A 14,357-nucleotide genomic window follows, 5' to 3' on the forward strand; every position below is an offset into this window, starting at 1 on the left:
GGAGAGAGGTCAGATTTGAGAGAATTGGGGTTATGGTTATGGTTATGGTTATGGCTAGGGTTAGGGTTAAGGTTACAGTTAGGGAGGAGAAAGTAGGAGAGAGATCAGATTTGAGAGGAAGATCGTGACCTCAGTCATGTTAGAGGCAGAGAAAAGGCAAGGGGCATTTCTCTCCCTACTCTCTCTCCAGGATCATCTCATGGGGGTGCGTGTGGTTTCTGTTCATTCCTGAGATTCCCAAGTTAACATCTCCAACCCCAGACACTGTTCTCTGTATCAGTCAGGCCAAATGATACCTAATGCCACCTTCGCCTCCACACTGTAATCGCTCCCCTTGTCCCCACCCCCTCACTTGATCATGCCTGAATCTTGATTCTGCAAGAGTAGAACCAATAATATGGTTAATTGTCTGGGTCTAAAAATCACCCTATGGGGAGACCAGGTGTGCAGCCCTCGCTTCTGCTCCATCACCCACCCTCATGCATCATGTGACACTTTCCATTTATTTCTCAACTAGAGGCCCGGTGCACAAAATTCGTGCACTCAGGGCAGGGGGGGCGGGGGGGGGGGGTCCCTGATGTGAGAGAAGCACATCAATTGGTTGCCTCCTGCATGTGCCCAGACCAGGGCCTGGGCTGGGGAGGAGCCTGCAACCGAAGTGCATGCCCTTGACCAGAATCGGACTTGGGACCCTTCAGTCAACAGGCCAATGCTCTATCCACTGAGCCAGATGGGCTAGAATACATATGTCCCCTTTTTATCCCTCTAAATACTCTTAGTACCCAAATCTAGTCAGGGTTCTCTAGAGAAACAGAACAAGGAGGATGTATAAATATAGAAAGAAAGAGAACAATTATAAGGAATTGGCTCATGTGGCTATGAAGGTGGCAAGTCCAAACCTGTGGTGTGGGACAGCAGGCGGAGACCCGGGGGAGCTGGTGGTGTGGGTGACTTCTAAAAGAAATCTGCTGCAAAGTTTTCTCTCACTCAGGGAGGCCAGTCTTTTTGTTTCACTCAGGCCTTCAACTGATTGGGGGAGGCCTACCCACGTTATGGAAACAAACTGCTTAGCCCACAGTTCATCATTTAAATGTTATTCCCATTCAAAACCACTCTAGTTCACACCTGTAATTAACCATCACAAGAGCTGACCACAACAAAATGAGGTAACATTCGTGAGCACTTACTGCATGGCCAACTCTGTACTCAACGCTTCAAGTACTTTATTTAACCCTCAGGACCTCCCTAGAAGTTCTTTAAAGGCTCCTCTTTTGTTCCAGGAAACCAAGTGTCAGAGAGGTTAAGTTACTCACCCAGTGTCACACAGCTTGTAAGTGGGAGACTCCAAGTTTGAACCCAGTGCTGCCTGCTCCAAGGCCCATATCCCCAGCCACCACAAAGGACTGGCAGGCCTGGGACCATGGCCATAGAGGTGAGGAGGAAGGGCTGGTAGAGAGATCTGCAAGTCTGAGCTAACAGGAGATGGAGACAGCAAAGTTGGCCAAGATTTAGAGTTGAGTATGAGGAGAAAGTAGGAGAGAGGTCAGATTTGAGAGAATTGGGGTTATGGTTATGGTTATGGTTATGGTTATGGTTATGGCTAGGGTTAGGGTTAAGGTTACAGTTAGGGAGGAGAAAGTAGGAGAGAGATCAGATTTGAGAGGAAGATCGTGACCTCAGTCATGTTAGAGGCAGAGAAAAGGCAAGGGGCATTTCTCTCCCTACTCTCTCTCCAGGATCATCTCATGGGGGTGCGTGTGGTTTCTGTTCATTCCTGAGATTCCCAAGTTAACATCTCCAACCCCAGACACTGTTCTCTGTATCAGTCAGGCCAAATGATACCTAATGCCACCTTCGCCTCCACACTGTAATCGCTCCCCTTGTCCCCACCCCCTCACTTGATCATGCCTGAATCTTGATTCTGCAAGAGTAGAACCAATAATATGGTTAATTGTCTGGGTCTAAAAATCACCCTATGGGGAGACCAGGTGTGCAGCCCTCGCTTCTGCTCCATCACCCACCCTCATGCATCATGTGACACTTTCCATTTATTTCTCAACTAGAGGCCCGGTGCACAAAATTCGTGCACTCAGGGCAGGGGGGGCGGGGGGGGGAGGTCCCTCAGCCTGGCCTGAACCCTCTTGCAGACCAGGAGCCCTTGGGGGATGTCCAACTGACGGCCTAGGCCTGCTCCCCCTGGGGCAAACAGGCCCAAGCCGGCAGTCAAACATCCTTAGTGCTGCCACGGAGGTGGGAGAGGCCTCTTGCAGCCTTTCTCTGGGTGGGAGAGCCTGAGGGCAGCAACCTCCTTTCTCATTGGTAGAGCTTTGAATCTAAGGAGACCAGAGAGGACTTGCTTGTTTGCAGATGGGGAAACTGGGCCCCAGAACCTGGAGAGTCTCTCTCTGTGTGGCCCATCAGAGAGCTGGCATCACAGGGCATTTGGAAAAATACAAGGGCCTGCAGGGAGAACTAGAACCTGCGCATCTGGGGTAAATGTAAGAATGTTACCCTATGAGAATGAACAGATACACTTTTTAAAAAATAAGTTTCAGGTTTCTTTCTTCCCAAACCCGAAGCTCACAGGGCAGATCAGGGAGATTCCTAAGAAAGCTTCCCTGTGAGCTGGCCCGGCCAACTTCCCCCTAAACCATAAGCCTTCATCTGCAGAGCAGAGAAACAAAAACTGTTGCCATGGTGCACTGGTGCAACTGGGGAAAGGGAAGAGGCTAAAAATAAGTGCTCGCCCTGGGGAGGGGCAGGAATGGTTCGTCCGAGAGGCCCCGTGGTACAGCTGGAGACAGAAACACTTGTGAAGTCTGTACCTGGAGACGCGGGGACACAGTGCTTGCCTGAATTAATCATGTCGTCGGAAGTGTACCCTCCCACACTCCTTCCACACTGGCTAACGAGCCCCGGGTAAAAATAACAATGGAATGTGGGTGGGGAGATCTAAGAGACAGGTTATCTCTGGTGCAGCACAAAGGAAAACCCAAGGGCAAGGGCATGCGCAGCAGACACTGGAGACAGAAGAGGCAGCTGAGGTTCACAGCCAGGACCAAGCAGAGTCAGGATTCCAACCCGGATTCCATCGCGGGAGCGTCAACACATCCCACCGTCGCCATCGCCACCCCTGCCATCTTGCATAGAAGCATCCTCTATGGTACAGCAATATGCTTGCCATTGCGAGAGTGAGCCCTGCTTCCCCCAGAGGCGTCACCCACTCAAAGCCCTTCTGGATCAGAATCGTGGAGCCCCCGTGTTTTATTTCAGGGGTGCCCTTCTCCAAAGCCCGGGCTCCTCTCTGAGCTGCCTGGGACTTGGCCTTCACAGTGGAGAGCCCAAGACCCGGCTGACGAAGGCTTGCTCTGGTGGCATGCTGGATGATATGGGAGTGGGGCTTGGGGAGGCATGAGGATCCTGTTGCTTCTTAGGCGCATTGAGGACCCAAGCTAAGAACCAAGGATTAGAAGGTGGTCCTTGGGCACCATCTCTGAGGGCAGCCGGTTGCTCAATAAACCGAGAGCATATTTCAGTCAAGATCTCTCCCCGAGCTGCTCTCTCTTTGGTCTTCTTAGGACCACCTTGGGGAAACCAAGGCAGCCCGCCTCAGTCACCCTCATCACCAAACCAGAGAGTGGATCAGACCCCTGGTACTTCCGGGAACTCCATCCCCATCCCTTCTCCACAGTCCAGTGAGCAGGGAGTGTGGGGACACAGATCACCCGGCTCCCAGCCCTGGAGGTCTGGGACCAGGGTTCGACTTGAGTAGGGGCCGGGTGGGGTGGGGAGGAGGAGGAACACGCTTTGCAGCTTCATTGTATTGCGGATCACAGGTTGACAGTGAGGCAAATTACAGCTCATCAGATGCTGGGCAACTTTAGTGCAGCTCAGCGGTGGTTTCTGCCTTGACTGCACCTGGATGTTTTTTTTTCCAGCTCCTCCTCCTACTTTCCTTGAATTGGGAAAAAGGAGAGACACTAGCATCAGCGAAAATTCTGGAGTGAGAGTCGCTGGTGGGAGCTGGATATTCCTGGAAGTTGTGTAAAGCAGAGCAGTTGAAAAGCATAATAATTCAGATTCGCCGAGGCTTACCTTCCCCTGTGCACCCACATCGCCTCCACATTCAACCCTCCCATCCTCAGACACACTCCTGGGCTCCTGTCCGGCTCCACTGCTCTCTGCAGGGTGACCCTGGGCCAGCCCCTCCTCTTTTCTGAGCCTTCGTTTCCTCATCTGCAAAATGGGGGTAACAGCCCTTCCCTCCAAGTCCAGGTGAGGACCCAGTGGATAATCCTCATAGAGAGCCTGGCACAGGGGCTGGCACAGGAGAGGCGCTGGCTCAGAGGCAGCAGGTGTCACCTGAGACGGGGCTCTGCAGGGCCTTTTAGACAAGGATGCCCTGGGCCCACAGGAGGGCTACTATCCCCACACTATCAGCTCCTCCAGCGTCCTTCCAGAATCCCGAGTGGGGCTGGCCCTCTCCTGTCCTTGGCCATCTCTGTCTCTGCCCAGCATTGGCAGGACAAGTCTGGGCTCAGCCTGCAGAAATGCACATGAACGTTGATGACTCACCCCAATAGTCATAGAGGACAGCTTTCTTTCTCCCTTAATGCCAGGAGCATAGCGGTGCCGTGGTCCCGCTTTGTGCCTCTGCACAGCTCAAGCCGCACAAACCCTCCCCCAGCCCCTCCTCACCCGCCAGGGGCTTGCTGCTGACAATTTGGGGAAGTGCCTCCAATCCTTTTAAGACATAGTATACAAAAAAGCAGTTTCCACCAAACAAGCTATTGCCTTTTCTTCTTTCTTTTCTTTAAATGACAACATCTCTTGTTCACTCTTCTGTTTTGGGAAAGAGCCACAGAGGACGGTGACCTGTAAGTTTCATAAACTCCTGGAAGAGGTGTCTCTTCACATTGTACTCATCTGCAACATGAAATGCCACCAAGTGTGAGTGCATGAACTCAGGCAATTTCACGGTGCAGGAGATCTGTCTGTAAGCACCAGGTCCTGACTGGTGCCCACGACTTCCGGTCTGAGCGTGATGCTCAGGGCAGTGCTGCAGGTCCGGCTGATGTGTCAGCCCTGCCTCGATCCTGCCTGGAAGCCAGAGAGGCCCCATCTGCACCCTCTCACCTGTCTATGTGGACCTGGGAGGAGGCTGGGGGCTGCATGTGGATACTTCTCCTTTTCTGGAGGAGAAAGAGAGAGTCCCTGAAGTGGCTTGGGAGCTAAGCTTTGCTGGTGCTGCATTTATGCTTCTGCAACCCTCTTTCAAGGAGGTTTGTAGAGGTTTGGTAACTTGCCTGAGATCAGACAGCCAAGAACTAGTCAAATCAGGACTAAACCTCAGACCTGACAGAGCGGGCACCTATCATCTCTATCATCTATTTCCCTTGACTGTTTTGGTGATGCTGGACTTGGGGCAGGATTTAGTTTCCAGAAAAATCTTCCCAGCTCAGCAGTCCCCAAATTTCAGGAAAGACTATTCACATGTTGGGTGGTCTTTTCTTTCTGGCTGCAGAGGTCCTGGGCTCACCCAGTGACCAAGTCATATGGAGGAAGGAAGTATGGATCACTGAGCCCCAAAGAGCAGGGGTGTGTCTCCCACAGCCAAATCCCGGGGCAGCTTTTCAGGGAAGGGAAGCAGTGGGTAGGTGCACATAAGAGCTATGTAGTCTCAGGCAGGTGACCCAACTTCTCTGAGTCTGTTACTTCATGTATGACATGGGCTTAATCATGCCTAATCCCAGGTAAACACCATCTACCACATCACCTGGCATATAATTCAGTATATGTGGTTTCCTTCCCTCATTACTAGACCCTTTGGGGCATTAGTCCTGATCTCTGCCTTCCCTGGAAATATAATATTAAAGCCCACACTCTTGGTTTACAAAGGAATGAGCTGGATCCATGCTGAGCTAAAACTAAGTGGAGGATGGCAAAAGCTTCCGTGGCAGTGAGCATTAAGCAGGTTGTCCTGGAAGCCCTCGCTGATGCTCCTGGTGAAGGAGGCAGTGAGTGGCCAGAGCCAATCAGAGATAAGAGGCTCATCTCATCATATGAACCAGAGGCTCCAAATAGCAATTTCGTTTGGGGCTGGAACAGGTAGAGGTGGTGGAGAGAGTTCAAAGGAAGGACAGAGATGGGAGGTACCTTAAGTCCTGCACTAGACAGACCCCACTTCAGCACCATGGACAGAAATTGCCTTTTGGGAGACTGAGGGGGTGGGGGGAGCAGCATGAGGGAATCAGAAATGAGGACCTGGTAACTTTCAGCTAATGGCACCTAGGTAACACCAGGCCACAAAGAATCCACCTGACCCAACCCACGGCATCAAGGCAGCACTTTATCAAGACCACAGCACACTTAACAAACATGCCGAAAGAGTTATCTGGCTGTTGTGAGGAAAGAACTGGGGAGGGAACCCAGGGTCTAATCCCTCTCTGAGACCCCTGACTCACCCCATCCCCCTGTCACTCCCAACAGTATCCGTGTCCTCACCTTTAAAATAAAAGTGTTACACAGATGAGCTCTAAAGGCGTTTCCAGCCAGGACACTCCATGATCGGAGGATATTTCAACCCCTATGGAAATATGCTTTTCCATGTTCAGCCTTCTGGCCTTGTAGACACATTCCCTAGTGACATACCCTTCCCAGTCCATCAGGACTGCAAAGCAAGGGCTCCCCATCCCAGCCATCTACACCCTTCAGTCTTGGACTGCTGTGCCCCAACCTCCTGGGACTGGGAGGTCTGGGAAGACTCAGCCCAATGACATGGTGTTGGCTCATTTGATGAGCAGCCAGAGCCTCAGCTTCAGTTGGCTGGGTCAGAGTCCAGGCTCCACTCGCCCACGGTGGGATTTAGGGGATGTTGTTTCACCTGCTGCGCCTCATTGATATTGAATGCTGACCCCAGTGAGTGCCCAGGGTGGCTGCACGTGTAGTGCCCTGTCACTCCCTCTGTCTCTCTAACATCCACCACCATTGCTAATGCACGTGACAGTCCTTTGATCATGGTTGACATTTCTTCCTGATTGATCTATTGAATGAAATTTGTCTTCAGCTTCTTATTATAATAATCGTTATAATCACCACTAGCATATGAATTCAGAACTGTTCTCCACACTAATATAATTGCTGTTGGGCAGATGCAAAGAATACCTGCTCTTATGAGTGTAATAAAAAGTTAACCGCATTGTCTCACATGTATGACCTGGGTCCCTGTGACTCTCCCGAGCGCCCTCCACTTGAGCAAATGTGTCTGCTTCTCTCCTGGAAGTTCATTTGTCTTCCTGTCCCCACGGTCAGCAGGACAGTGAAGCCCCTCCCCGAAGACACATCACTTTGTAGATTTACAGCGACATGCCTGCTTTGCCACTGCCACTGCTGGCGGCCGAGTATTGAGCATTTACACTGGACTAAGTGTGGTGCTCAGGGCCTTGTCAGCATTATCCACATGGGAGGGGTGCCATTCTCATTCCCAAGGAACAGATGTAAAAACTGAGGATGACAACTGAGGAACTTCCCCTTCTCACTCAGCTGGTGAGGGATGGAGCTCAGGTGTCTCCATAGCCAGAGCCCACACTTTTTAAAAATATATTTTATTGATTTCAGAGGAGGAGAGAGGGAGAGAGAGAAACATCAATGATGAGAGAGAATCACTGATAGGCTGCCTCTAGCACACCCCCTACTAGGTATCAAGCAACCCAGGCATGTGCCCTTGACAAGAATTGAACTTGGAACCCTTCAGTCTGCAGGCCGATGCTCTATCCACTGAGCCAAACCAGCTAGGGCCAGAGCCCACACTTTTGACATTTTGTACTCCTCTTCCCCATCCTCCCCCTCCTCTTCTCCCTTTCCCTCCCCACCTTGCTCTTTGCTCTCAGCCCAGCACTGCCAATGCCCTTGGACTAGAAGCCTAAGATATGAGATTCCATCTCACAGGAGAAAACAGGAAGGGGGTCTGGCCTCAGAGACACCCCCTTCCTCCCCCCGTGATCTACAGCCCACCCGAGGCCCCTTCCAAGTTTTAGAACTTCCAGAGTGGAGGGGAGTGACCCATTTGTTTCTCCTTTAACCAGCAGCTCATATATGGATCTAGCTCTACCCTCAACAGCACCTCACTGAAGATGTGTGTGATGCTAACACTGTTGCAGGGTTGCTTTCACAAAGATGGGCCAAGGAGCCTTGTCTGGACCTCACTTAATCCTCACCGCATCCTAGGAGGTACAGCATGTGGTCACTGGAAAGATGTGGAAACTGAGGCCAGAGTGTCAAAGGTTATTTTGAACTGGAAATTCCCTTAGAGATCATCAATCCCATCAATTTATAAATGAGAAACTAAGACCCAGAGAGGGGAATAAACTTGCCCAATGCCACTCAGCTGGTGAGAGGCGGAGCCAGGTTCCCTGGTTTCTAGGCCAGTGTCTCTGACTCAGCATCAGGCAAACCCCCGTGAACCAGTCCAGGATGTTCTTGGATTCGTCATGATTCCTACCCTGCTGGCCTTTTGGAGAAATCAGGGGCTGGGGGTGGAGGTGCCTGGATTCACACCCTGATCCCAGCTCCACCACCAACATGTCGAATAAACTTGGCTCACCCCATCCCACCTGCACGCCTTTTCCTCGTGGTAAAATGATTGTATTTTGGAGATGCCCAGCATCCCATCCCCCTTGGAATCAAAGGCTGAAAAAAGGCATTTTGACCCAGCTGGGCTTGGAAGCAGCCACTTCAATTCTGCAACAACAAATTCAACTGAACCTCCTGGAAACCTCGGCGGATCCATTTGAGCCGAATAAACTAATTTGTAGAAATGATCATCCCATAGTGCTCTTCTCGTTGGCTGCTAAAGGATGGTTCTTCTGGGTGCTTCTGGATGAGCCTGAGGTCCAGCGGAGACAAATCCATTCCTCCAAAGTGACATCCACTTGGAGGCAGCATGGAATTACGTCCGATTATAACAGCGTATCACTGTGTTCCTCTAACTGGAGTTGGAACCTCTCCCCGAGAGGCTCAGTGCGCAGGACTCTCCTGACAGGAGGGTTTCCTGGGCTGTGCGAACAGACTGTGTCCTGGAGGCTGGGAGCCCAGGGAAGGGCTCCGGGGCTGGACAGGCCATGCCGCAGGAGTGCTGGTGAAGGCCGGCTCTGCGAGGGGCTGGTGCATTAGGTGACTTGCCCTTGGAGCCTGGCCAGAGGACTTAGATAACTTCGAGCCTCATCTCTCGTCCATTCACTCAATCATTCATTTTCTCACTCTCTCAAAACACATTTAATAACCATCTATTTTCCAGGCACTGTGCTTGGTGGTGGGGATACAGAGGTAAAAATAAATGGCTTTACCAAGATGCCCGAGGTCTTGCACAGGATATAGGGATGCCCACTGGGCATCAAAGAGCAAGAAGAGGGAGCACCCAAATCCTTGGCAGTCTGGTGGGGCAGGTGTCTATCCTTGAGTGGGTGCCCCCGAGGCAGACCCTGAGAAAAGCCCATGGGTGTTTCATTTGGGAGTGACTCCAGGGAGCATCGTGAGAAACTGCAAAGACTGACTCAGGGAAGGGAAAGAAGCCAACAAAGGGGACGTGGAGGAGTGGTTACCTCCGGGCAGCTGGGGCCCAGTTCCCCTGGGACATCTGAGGAGCCAAGGGACCGTCCCCCTGGTGCCTGGGGAGGCCAGGGCCTTAATCCACCGACCCTCACACCCCACAGTGCAAGGGCCACTCCTGGGATGTGTTAAGTCCCCTGTGTGTCCGCCCACAGATGAGCCAGCTGGTGCTGGAGAAAGTGCACAGGCAGAGGGTGGGGAAGGGACATTTGAGGACAGAGGCTGTCAGTGTGCCAGGAACTGACAACCACAGGACCACTCAGGGTGGGCCTCGGGACACGGAGAGGCAGCAGCATCTGTGCGATGCTTTCGAAGAGGTGGCAGCGGAGCTGGGTCTGGAAGAATGGCAGGCACCAGCCAGTGGAAGGAGGTAGGGGGGTGGCTTATCCAGGTAGTGAGAACAGGAAAGATGAAAGTGGGAAAAGGGCCAAGATGACTCCTTTCCATAACGGCTGCTGATACTGCAAGAAGACAGTGGGGCTGGAGGCCAGTGGATACGAAGAGAAGGGTTTATGTTAAGGCCACTCTGGGAAAGGTTTGAGCAGCTTCTACACAGGGAAGTTAGGTGGTGAGTTGAGGAAGCTGAAGACAGGGGAAGAGAGAGGGGAGGGCCAGGAGCCCCTGCAGAGCTGGAAGGTGGGATGGAGTGGAAGGCAGAGGGACCAGCCTTCTATGGGGTTAGATGAGGAAAAGGGAGAGAGTGCCTTATGGGGCTGAGGGGACGTGCAGCTAGTGGCAGGGCCGGGGCTGGAGGCTGACTTGAGGAGGACAGAGAACTGAAGATAGTCCTAGAGGGAAAGGGAAAGGGGCCGACCCCAGGAAGGTGAGAGGGTGAGCAAGGGGATGGATGGGGAATGGGGTGCCAGTCCTCCCTGATGCAGGCTTCTCCAGCAGCTGCTCCATGCTCAGCACAGACATGGAGAAAGCAGCGCCTGTGTGGGCTCATGGCTGGGCAGGAGTAGAACCAGGAGAGATCCATCCAGGGAAGACAGTATTCCTAGGGAAGGACTGACCTGCCTCGAAATTGTTAAGCGGGGCCTGGCACAGATGCAAAGAATACCTGCTCTTATCCTATATAATAAAGAGGTAATACACAAATTTACCCTCACGTCATCACATGATGGCCACCCCACATTGTCACAAGATGGCTGGCAGGGGAGGGTAGTTGGGAGGGACCAGGCCTGCAGGGGAGGGCAGTTGGGGGGGCACACTAAAAATCCTATATAATAAAGAGGCAATAAGCAAATTGACCCTCATGGTCTTGCATCACAAGATGGCGGCCCTCACATCATCACAGGATGGCCACCCCACGTTGTCACAAGATGGCCACCCCACATTGTCACAAGATGGCTGGCAGAGGAGGGCAGTTGGGAGGGACCAGGCCTGCAAGAGAGGGCAGTTGGTGGTGAGATCAGGCCAGCAGGGGAGGGCAGTTGGGAGCGACCAGGCTGGCAAGGGAGGGCAGCTGGGGGCCATCAGGCCTGCAGGGAAGGGCAGTTGGGGGCGTTCAGGCCAGCAAGGGAGTGGTTAGGGGGTGATCAGGCTGGCAGGCAGAAGCAGTTAGGGGCAATCAGGTAGGCAGGCAGGCAAGTGGTTAGGAGCCAGCAGTCCCGGATTGTGAGAGGGATGTCCGACTGCCGGCAGTCAAACATCCCCCAAGGGGTCCCAGATTGGAGAGGGTGCAGGCTGGGCTGAGGGACAGCCCCCCCCCCAGTGCACAAATTTTGTGCACCAGGCCTCTAGTTAGTGTAATAAAAAGTTAACCGCATTGTCCCACACTGGGATGCTCTGAACCACGCTGTCCACGTGTGTTGCTTCTCTGCCTCCTGCATTGGTTTGTGAGCCCTTCAGCGCAGGGACCAGTCAGAGCCAGCACAGGCCAGGCAGAGGCTTACAGGATGGGTGCAGGGAGAGGGTGTTGGAGGGGGTGTCAGGTGACCCCAGACTAAGGGCAGGAGATGGGCAGAGAGGCTCCCCAGCTCCTCATCCTCACACCCTCAAGGAAGGCAGGAGCTGCCCCGTGGCCGGCTGGCAGGATCTGTCTCCATGCCCCTGGGACACCAGCATGGAGCCTCATGGGAGAGGTGAGCGACCACCTCTGGCCTTAGCCCAGCTCCCGCCGCTGCCGGGGCTGATTTACTCCGGCCCCGTCTCCATGCAGACCTGGCCCCGTGGGCTTCGCGACTGCACTGAGGTGAGGACAGCAGGTTGTAGGGACAGGTGTTTCCCTCTGCCCACCAGACACAGCAGTCCCGCTGCCCCCACAGGTCACTGCTCCCGGTGCCCCGCGGGAGCCCTGCGCTCTGTGACTACACCTGCCTGTGCCCTCCTGTCTCTGCTGGGGGAGCTTGTTTTTCAGACATTCTAGTCCCACAAAAAGCAGCATGATGCAGTATTCACCACATCCTGCAGGTAAGTCTGCACACTCTCTCTCCCCCTCCCTCCCTTTCTCTCTCCCCCTCCCTTTCTTTCTCACTCCCCCTCCCTCCTTTTCTCTCTCCTCCTCCCTCCATCTTTTCCCCTCAACAATATGTCAGCACAATCTGTCCCCTCACAGAGGGACCATCAAGCAACATGGAGCAATATTTCAACACATGCAGCCAACTTGCCCGGCCCTCTAGGCTCAGGGCTGAGCAAGGGGCATCGTAAAAGCTGCACGTGACCGAGCCTTGCCCGGGTCCACGCTTGTCCAAAAGCCCTTGCACTGGCTCTGCTGAAACACAGTCTCTTAACAGCAGGCACCTTGTCTGTGCAGAAGGACGGGGCTGAGGGGCGCACAGGCAGGGCTGCGGGCGTGGCTGTGTGTCTGCCTCGCTGCCTGAGCCATGGACTTGGGGTGTGCTGTCCACTGGGCAGCAGGCGCTTTTGTCATCAGCAAAGGGGGCAATGGCAGCGCCTGCCTTGTTTGGAGGATTCAGAGAAAGGCATGAGAATGATCAGCCCTGTGCCCAAGAAATGACAGTTCTGGTGAGGTGACACATCTCATTTTGTCCTCAGGAAGCCTGGGAGGCCCGTGTCCTAACTCCAGCTTGGCAAGTGGGGACCTGAGGGTCAGAGACATGAGCTGTGGGGCCCCGGGCACACTCCTCGGTGACAGGAGGCAGTGGGACTTCCCCGGGCTGGGCTCAGCTCCAAAGCCTGACCAAACAGCCTGGTGCAGCCATGGGGGACCCCTAGCCCTCAGGCTGGCCAGCTGCTGGGGCTCCTGGGCCGCCATGACGTGAGCTCAGACCTTTCATTCCCAGACCAGGTGGTGGCTGCAGACCATGAGGGTGGCTCCCCATTGGAGGGGCGGAGTCAGAAGGAGGCAGCACCAAGAGGGCAGCACCCAGGGCTCCAGCCGCCCATCCTGGCATCCCCCCACCTTGCTCCGCAACCCCTTCCCTCAGGGTCAGCGTCTTGGTCCCTAAGTGCACCTCCGCCATGGCGCCATGCGTGCGGATGGCATGGGTGACCCTGTGATCCCCAAGAGGACAGCACGCCAGGGGGACAGGGAGTGCCACCTCCTGAATCCCCGTCAGCGCCAGCTCCGCACAAGGGAAATGGACGTGAACGTTTTCCTGTTATGCTTCAGCGCGTGTTGCATATGAGAACCCACTGGCATTTTCTGTGCTTAACACATAATAGCAGCTTATAAATCTAAAGTTTCCCTATAAATCTAAATTAAGTGCCCAGGTTTTAATGTATTTAGAACACCTAATTAATAAAGTGCTAGCAGTAACCACTGCTCATCTGTTTACTTCAAGCCAGCTTTCATTTTCAAAGCATGCACTTCACTGGGGTGTGTGGGTGGAGGAAGGAGGGAGTCCAGGGCCCTGGGCGGTTTGCCGGCTGCTGTGGGCACTGCCCATTGTCCTGGTGCCCTCCAGAGCTGCCTGGGCCTCCCTGTGCGCAGCTTCCCTTGGCCTCTGGGTCTCCTCCCTCCCACTGCCAAGGAGACGGCAGCCAGAGTGGCCTGCAAGTGGAAAAAATCAGGGCAAAAGTCAGTCTCATGCTGTGTGACCAGGCCTGGGTTGCCTGCCCTCTCAGGGCCTGAGCGTCCCTTCTGCAAAGTAAGGAAAGGACTAGATCTACACAGAGAGCCTTTCAGAAGCTGTGGGGAGGAGCTGTGGGGTGAGGGAGGCTTGGAGAACAACTGCCAGGCCGTGTGAGCTTGGGCAGGTGACTTACCCCTCCATGCCCGTGTCCTGGTCCATGCCCGGTGGAAGGCAGCAGCACCCACCCCACAGGGTGTGGGGCCGGAGATGAGCTCATGCACATGGCCTGCTCAGGTCAGTGCCTCACTTGCCCAGTGCCCTGCCTGTCATGTCGGCTGCTGTTATTCTCGCAGATGGCCAGTCCTGGGCTGTGGCAGAAGGTCATCTGATCCGTGATGGATTGGGTCTGTGACGGATTTGGGGGAGGGGTTATCTGATCTGTGTGATGGATTGGGTCTGTGATGGATTTGGGAGCGGGGTGTGACAGCCAGGGACAATGTGGGATGGGAGCACTGGTGCTCAGAGCTGGCGATCAGTTGTTAAGGGGATCGAGGGGGCGGCTTTCCTCTGGGTTCATCCCCCAGGGGATGACCCACCCAGTGATCTGCTTCATGTCACCCTCCACATCTGCGTGTCACTCTCTTGTCTCTCCGGGACTTCTCCATCCCCTCTCTTCCCGCCTTGGTCTGGGGAGCCCTCACATCTGGCTTCAGTTAACACAAAGCTTCCTAACTGATCCCAGCCACCCCACACCCTCCCCACTCCCCCCAGTCT

The sequence above is a fragment of the Myotis brandtii genome, unplaced genomic scaffold, assembly GCF_000412655.1.
Source record: "Myotis brandtii unplaced genomic scaffold, ASM41265v1 scaffold456, whole genome shotgun sequence".
Classification (NCBI taxonomy): domain Eukaryota; kingdom Metazoa; phylum Chordata; class Mammalia; order Chiroptera; family Vespertilionidae; genus Myotis; species Myotis brandtii.